The sequence below is a fragment of the Rhamphochromis longiceps genome, linkage group LG3, assembly GCF_057381845.1.
Source record: "Rhamphochromis longiceps isolate RC_006_pf linkage group LG3, R_longiceps_female_GT1.1, whole genome shotgun sequence".
In the NCBI taxonomy this organism is placed as follows: Eukaryota; Metazoa; Chordata; class Actinopteri; order Cichliformes; family Cichlidae; genus Rhamphochromis; species Rhamphochromis longiceps.
In genome coordinates this window covers 50,187,534-50,196,294 of record NC_140559.1, presented here as the reverse complement: position 1 = coordinate 50,196,294, position 8,761 = coordinate 50,187,534, and positions in this window count along the sequence as shown.

Here is an 8,761-nt window from a genome sequence, read left to right as displayed (position 1 = left end):
AGAAAACAGTTTATCCGGATCCACATGTTATTGAAACGTGAACTGTAATTTTTCACTGAACTACACATAAAACGTTCTTTTTCCCACGCCTTTACGTAGATTATGTCCTTGAAAGCCAAATTGGAAAATGCATATTGTTTAATGCATTAGAGCCTGGCTGTAGGAAGTATGTGTTCAGAGATGCTCGACAGTCCAGCCCATTTCTGTTTTCTCAAATCTAGCACAAACTGGGACTTAAGGATAAAATTGGTCAAAGGTAAAGGTCACTGTGGCAATGTGTCCATCCACCTCCTGTGAACAAAACACATTAAGAAATCGGGGTATTTCCAGATTTATTTTTGCAGAATTTCCTACAAAAACCCAATAAGATAAAATCATGGCATGGGAGAAAGGTCAAAAATCAGTTTATCTGTACTTACAGTGCAAAGATGTGGCTACAGAAGCTAAAACAAAACCGCTGTCTTAAAACTAAAATTCCATGTTTGCGTGAAGTGAATCCCTGTGCAATGATGCCTGCTGCACTGCCAAGTTTTGGGGTTTTTTTGTGGTTACAAGTTTGCTCAGAGGTTAGCCTTTCTTAACTGTACTTGCTCCCACTTTTGCTCTCCTCTTTCTTTCCCAGTCTCCATTCCTCGACAATGGGGTCACGGCTCAGTGTTAAGCACGTGTCATCCCAAATAACGGTGAGAGACGACAGACCTTTGGCTTCCCGTTCACATACTCGGCTTACATTTGGACTAGACCATGACATCACTGAGGCAAACTGCCTAGTTTCCGTGCCGGATTTGTCCTCCCTTTCAGTTTACCTTTATTTCCCACTACTAAGACAGCAGCTGTTCTCGGTCCTTTTTTGAATGAAACCCAGGATTTCCTGTATTTCTCTTTAGACTAATGGTCACCATATGCTTGGACAACAGCCAGAGCAATAACAGTCACAGGATTTGAATTTATTTTCTTGAGATACTTCATCCATCAGCTCTAAAGTGGCGAGATCGAGCAGGTGCTAAAAGCACACCAAGACGGAATACGTCGTGCCGTAAGCCTGAATAAACAAAAGCCTGTCATAAATACAGGACTCAGTGTCACCCCATTAGCAGGTCATTTAATATTAATCTTTAAAGAGAAAGCTCGGGGTATAATACGGGTATTTTGTGCTCACATTAACTTTTTAATTAGATATTTTATTAAAATCCACTCTGTCCTATTATTTACAGTTTTATCTGCTCTAATTTCTACTCATGTAAATTGAGTTGCTGTTTTTTTTTCCTCTCTTTTTCCTCTCAATCAAAGATGTAACAACAAGCTATGCCGTAACACTGTAATAATCATATAAAAACGTTAAACACACAACTTTGGTTAAGATTTTTTTTTGGTTAAGTCTAAAAATGAACTAGTTACATTACTGTGGTGGTGACAATGAAGTTTAACAAACTGGTAAACAGTTACTGTAATACTGTAAATACTGTGTATCCGGTTGTTCAGTGATGACGTGACGAATCCTACTTCCGGGTCTAAAGTAGTCTGCGTTTAATATGGCTTTTGTGTTGTTAACATGTTTAATGTTTTGTATTTTCTTCTATTTAATCTCAAAAAGCTCCTAAAACAGTCAGTGATCACTGTTGACCTCCCTCGGCTTTTATTACCGCTAATCATTTATTTAAGCTCAGTTTTTAAAACCTTAGGATGTAACTACAGCCCAGCCCATGCAGCAGTATATGAATGACTAACCTCGTATTGTGGATGGATTATCTCAGTTGTTCTCCTGGCTGAAGTTTGGTCCTTTTACAGCATCCTGCCATGCGATTACATTTGTTCCTGACCACCGAGAACACTCACGTTAACTTTTATCGAGTGGAAAAAAAGTTAGCTTGTTTATATTATGCTAACATAGCTGTGTCGCTAGCGGTCACGTAGCACATCATTATATACCAGCTAGCCAAACTTCAGTAACCCTACAAACGTCACTGCTGTTTAGTTTTCTGTCTTCATTTATGTTGGAAGTGATAACAGAGCTGTACATTTTAATTTGTTTCCAAAACCCTGCAGCCAGGACATGCTATATTGTATTTAGATAGAAGCTAGCGAGCTAACTTCCTGCTAACTTCTAACTCCGTTAAATGTCATAAATTCCGTTTTCATGGATGCCTGGATGTTAAACTCAATTGTTACACCTGGTAGAGCAGAACGCTGATCATTTTATTAAAGATGAAAGACTTTAGACAGTTTTTCAACTCTCAGTAATGCCATAGTGATCGTTTGATATGTGGACCTGCAGCGGAGTTTAGGCCCAGACACGGCTAGTGACGTCAGACTTAACGACTGGATTGTTTAAAGTAGAACAGTATTTTAAAAAGTTGTAAATGATTTCTGCACTGCTGGTTTCAAAGGCCTTATAGAGTGAGTATGTTTAGGGTCTTGCATGTCTGGATACAAGGTGATTGCAAAGATCACGTGGTGGGAAGCAACCTGTCTCCAAGCAATCATGGTCCGAATTGGACAGACAGATGGCAACACATTGTAATCTCACGGCTCACAATAATAATTATATTTTAGCGTTAAAAATATTGTTTCGATTAAAGAGCACGTGCACGTTGGTGAACCAAGCATTACAGAAACATAAAAAATGATTTGGGTAATTATCAGTGCTGTTAATTTTGCATTGGTTGGCGGGCTAATAGATTTGTTAAGCACTGCAATGCCAAAGTTTGCGAGAGTCAGAAAGGAGGCAGGAATGTGACAAGGATTGTGACTCCCCAGCCACAAATTTGACGTGTATACAGAGGACGAGTTTTCTTCTGTGCAGCTTGGAGACACTGAAGCATGGAAAAAAGAAAAGTCTCCAAAGCAGACTCACTGTTTCTACTCCACTAACCCTAATTCCTTGCTCATATGTAAGATAAATGTACATACCATGCAGCAGTACACAGTAAGCCTTTGGGTGACAGTGAATTATTCTTAATTCTTGCTGAGGAATCTGTATACAATAAGCAGGTTTAGGTGCGTGGGGTTTTTCAACCCTATAAACTGTTTTTTTTTTCCCACCACAGAGGATTTCCGGGAGCTGTCGTTGTAGCTCTGAGACAGCTCTGAATTTATCTGCAGGCTGTCGCTGGAATTAACACAGATAAGGTGAAAATATGACAAAAGTTTGGGAGTGTAGTCGAAAGGCAGCTCTCTGAATGCCTCATTATATCAAAGAGTAAGAGGGGGGTACACTATATCTTTAATGGGCCGCATTTGGAGGAGAGTTTGGACGACACCCACAGCCAATTATATCTGCACTCCGGCCAAGCTTAATCAGCACCCCAAGCTCTTTGGGCTTATACATTAAATACTATAACACACTATAAAAATGTTTGTCATGACACAGTTTTCAATTCCTTTTTTTGTGTTTCTTGTGAAGGAAGACCCTAGTTGTTGGACTATTTTTTTTGCCTTTGTTTCTCTTATGTTAACAACTCCAGGCACTTCAGGGTTTTAATGGTAGCAATAAAACAAGTGTCAAGTTAAAGGGCGAAAGCTTTCCACTTCAAATAGCAAATCCAATGTCCCATTCCCGGTATTTATTGCCATTACGCTGCCATTCAAATTCATGAGTCCCGGCGATCGTTTGTAAAGTTTGAGGAGAAAAACAAATGTAAATCTTGAAATATTTACATTTAATTGTAAAAGCAGGTCCTCCTGCTGCCTGATCATCCACTCAAATAATTAGAAAACTATTTGAACGTGTAAGGCTCACAGCAAAGAAGGCAGACTGTCAATGTTTCTCCTGAGGGGAGTTTGTGGTGTGTTTTCCTAAGCGTATAATCCAAACATCCTTTCTGCTGTACGTTGCCTGCTTGTACTAGATAAATAACAGTCTTGTTTGAAACCTCCAGCATTTTGCTCTCGCTCATATGTACATCACAGCACATGACAAAATCACTTCCTCTCGACGTATTTGTGCGAACTTTACCCATGACCTTTAATTTGAATTATTCTCTATGGCTTTTCTCCCACGAAGACAGAGACGTCTTCTGAGCAGCGCTTCGCAAAGGCAGCTCTGCAGAAGAGCGGTTTATTTTTAAATATGAAATAGTTGCCCTGACTCCAAATGTGACAGATGCCGTTGGGTATTCAGTGAGGCTTTTTACTGCGCAGCTTTACAAAGACTGACTCTTCCTACAGCTACCATGGTACTTTTATAGATACTTCTGGAAACACTTAACTGACTCATCTGTTCTGCGAGTAACATAATCCAATATCTGGGTGGAATAGCTACTGTAATCTTCACGGTGTTACACTAAGAAGACATGACATCACTTTCAAGTTCTCATTGTCAGCAATAATTCACTTCCTAAAAGATCAACGGCTGGCTCTTGTTCATGATAACATGACTTTGTTGTATATTTCATACATATACATATACACTAGTTACTGTAATATATGTCTATTTTAAAGGCAGGATAATATCTTCCTGGAGCAAAGCAACAGACACATTTTTCTCAAAGAAGGCATTTCTTAATCCATATTATATATCTCTCATCCCTCAGATGGTGTGTTGGGAGGAGGAGGAATTGCCAAAAAAATCTATAAAATCAAATCCTATTAAAGCGCAATAAACAAGAAGACACTAATCCATCCCACGCGTGCCTCTGCCAACTCTCAGCCCGGCTCTCTTGGTAAGACACTGGCTACAGTTGTACTGAGTATTTACCACTCACTCGCCCACTCTTTCTCATCAGTGTAAATTAACTGTAATTTAGGTGCTAACGCACCGCAAAGTGGGCTTGATGCTCTCAGATAGGGCTACTAGATGGGCTTGATTTTGAGTGTGGCACCGTTGGACGTTGTCTGACTTTGATCAGCTCTGTTGTGCTTTGGAACACAAGAGCGCAAAAGCCATCGGTTTATTTTAGGATGCGGGCAGATGAAAACAGCATTTGTATGTGTTTGATGGTGAGCGGGTCCGAAAGCAGGTAAAATAATGTTTTATTCAATATCGTGTGATCGCAGCAGAGGGTGATGGCTCGGGCAACTTCTGTTGGAATTTCTTTGACACCAGGATGAGCTGACGTGTGGTGCAGAAGGACTCGCAGAGGTCTTGGCCTCGACAGCTGCCCCTTTTAGTGACGTCGCTGTTGGTTCCAGAGTCCCTACGGCAGCATTTAAGGCTGACCTCATCTTCAGGATCTCATGAGTCAGCAATATTAAATTGCTAGCCGGTCCTCCAATGGGGTAACCCCACTGTGGACATGAGCAGAGCTGCCAATTCCATCTCATACACATTAAGTAAATTGACTTCATCAGAAACACTCCAGGCTGTATTGGATGACATCATACCTATGCTTAGGTTATGATTTCCTCAAGCTCAGGAGGATGCAAATTTGACTGACCGTACACTGATGACTGATGTTGGTGGAGCCACAAATCTTTAATTTTTTTTTCTAATTGCAGATATTTTATAGTCTGGTCACGCGTCTACATAAGCATTATATAGATGCCGCAGACCAGTCTAGATAATTGCATCTGTCGTGTCTTAAATGGCTTTGCACAATATCTTTTATTGACTTTTAAATTATTGTCGCTGATGATGGCATTGATTCACCTTTCTGAATCTGCAGAGATGCCACATGAACTCCATTAAGGAAACCTATAGAAATGTTAGTTGTTATTCAACACGATCTTCTGTATTATAAACTCTCACTGCAGCAAAATGCCCTGTTATTTCTGCTCAGCTGGAAATAAGAAGGGGAAAGTTTCTGTTTGGCTCACATGTGCAAAAGAGAACGTCAGATTTGTCCGCTTGACTTTACTGGTTGCTTCGACTGAGATACTGCACCGTACCTGCCTGTGCTCTGCTAAAGCCAGACTAATATTGATGGGCTCCTATGCACTCAGCTAATTCAGTAAGTGTGGTGTTTTTTTCTCAAGTAAACCATCTGTGACCAAGAGGAATATTTCACCAGAGAGCACATGAAATAGACAACAGTCAAGTTTGCCAGCAGAAAGGCATTAATCACAGATGATGAAATTTGCCACTAGCAGATACAGCAGCTCATGATATCCCCATAACCATAAGGTGGCCGTTTTTTTCTTTTTTTTCATCATGTAAAACATGTTCAGATGATGGGAAACAGCTAATTAAACAGTGTAGTGTAAATCCTTTACAGGTGCCAATAATAAAGCATCTTTCTGAAGCCCCTTCTGGGGGGGCTCTGTTTTAATATGGCAAACTGTAAGACTCTACAGTGCTGTGAAAAAACATTTTTCCACTATGTTTTTCCTATTTGTCACAGTTCCAAACATCAAACAAATGTAATAATAGACAACGATAACCGAGTGAATATAAAATGCAGTTTTAAAATGACACTTTCATTTCAAGGAGCAAAAAAAACTCAGTGAAAAGGTAATTGCCCCCTTTGTTAAGTCATTAATTAACTATAATGAAGCACAGATGTTTGAATCACTTAAATATAACATGCTGGACAAAGAGAAGTAGACAACAATCTAAAGAAACAGCTGAGAAGCAAAGTCACTGACATCTATCAGTCTGGAAAGGGTTACAGAGCCATTTCTAAGGTTTTGGGATTCTACTGAATCACGGTGAGGGCCATTATCAACAAATGGAGAAAAATTGGAACTGTGGGGAACCATCCCAGGAGTGGTCAACTCATCCAGGAAGTTACAAAGAACTCAGAACAATCTCTAAAGAACTGCAGGTCAGAGTTCATGATTCAACACTAACAAAGAGACTGGGGAAAATGTCCTCCATGGGAGAGATTCAAGGAAAAAACCACTGCTGACCAAAAAGAACATAAAGAAGACATCTTGATGATCCCCAGGACTTATGAAACTAACAGCGTTTCATAAAAGAACCTCGTGCTAGCTGACAAACATGGTGGTGGTAGCATAATGGTCTGTGGCTGCTGTGGTGGCATTCGACTTGCACGATTAAACCATAAATTCTGCTCTCTACCAGTAACCCCTATAAGTGTGTGTCTGCTTAGCTCATGGGCTAGCAGGTGATCAAGTGACACAAGGCTAAATTCTAGCAACCTAGGTTCAAGTCCAACCCACGGTTCTTTGCCTTCTTTGCCTTTTGCTTTCCTGTCCAATCTTTACTATTTATTGAAGGCAAACACCTTGCCCCCCCCCAACCAAAAAAAGACTCCTGAAGGCAAATACCCAACCTGAAGCTCAAGTACTTATGTAGCAAGATAAGGACCGAAAATACAGCAGCAAGTCCAGCTCTGAAAGTTTTTGGAGTGAGTAATTAGGCCCGGTATGTCTGGATAAATCTTTTCTCCTAAAAAAAAAATAAAACTATTCTTTTAAATCTGCATTTTGTATTTACTCAGTTTGTCTGATGTTAGATAAATAGATTAAAAAAAAATCAGGAAGGGGGCAAATACTTTTCCACAGCACTACAGCTCATTTGAAGAATCGGTTATCTTTGGCAATGAGCTGGTAGAAGCAAATCTAATTCTGAAAAAAAGATATATACCATCTAGTTCTGCATCCGTGAAACTAAAAGCTAAAAAGTAGAGTGTAACAATGTGCTGGTATTGGCCGAAAAAAAGAGGGGGGAACTGTTGTTATGATGTGCAGGATACAGCTAACTTTTTCTTTCTCCTACAAATCTGGTAAAACCATTAAAGCATTCTTTTCTCCTGCATATGCTGTGAAAATGTTGAGTGAGACTTGTTTAAGGTAGTCATTTGGTTCATGCCTTGACAAGGCAATAATAGCTCTTGTACATACCCGCAATGTGTTGCTCGGCGGTATGGCTCCAGTGCAGCTTGTATGATTTTATTTCCCTCTCTGAGGTTCAGCATTAATTCACTGTTATCACTGTCACACTGACACATTTCAATTACCGTGACAATTACAATGATAGAAGCAGAGACAGGTGGCAAGAAATATGGTATCATTCAGCTCACACCACCTTAATGTCAGGTGTTAGAAAAGGCCAACGTATGTGTTGATGAGTTTGTTCACAAGTTTCCAAATTAATTTAACTGATCAAAACTGGTCCTGTGTTTAATTTACCACTGAGTTAACTTCAAAAAACTCCACCGTTCACCTGTAGTGAGTGCACTCAGGTAGTAAAGTTACTCCGGACCAGATGTGTCCTTGAGTTTTTCCTTATCTGTGTTCAGTTGAGTATTCAGTTATCAGTTGACTGTTTACCTCAGCTGTCAGTGTTGGGTGAGAATCCTGTAAAAATTTGTAGAAGTCCGTGAAGCTTACATCTGTCCAATGAAACTGATACGGACATGAGTTGTTGTCATGAAGTTTTCTGTCTGTTTTTGTCACTGTTAGCTGCTGTTAGCCTGCGTTAGTGAAACTGTATTTAAAGTGAATGCAACACTTGGTAAATAAACTGTTATATGACGTCTAATCAAGCTGTTCATTTGGGGGAAAGTGTGACTTTTAGAATACTCAAGCCTAGTGCTAGCTAGCATAATGTTAGCTCATAACTAGCTAATGTTGCTGTTTATCCAGCTTGTCAGCTTTCCAAGAAGGGAGGGTTGCATGTCTAATCTGAAAAGGAGAACCTTTTTCCCACCCTGTAGGTTGTGAGTTATATTAACTATACAACCCTAGCTCTCAAAATCCACTTTTTGGGACTGTCATTAATCAATTGTAGATCCATGGCGGCGTTGCCTAGCCATAGCATCGATTGTTTTGTTGCATCTAAAAAAAGATACACATGGACATTTTAATGAGGTTAAAACGTGATTTTAATTGAAGGGGAACTTTAATGTAATGGCTCAGT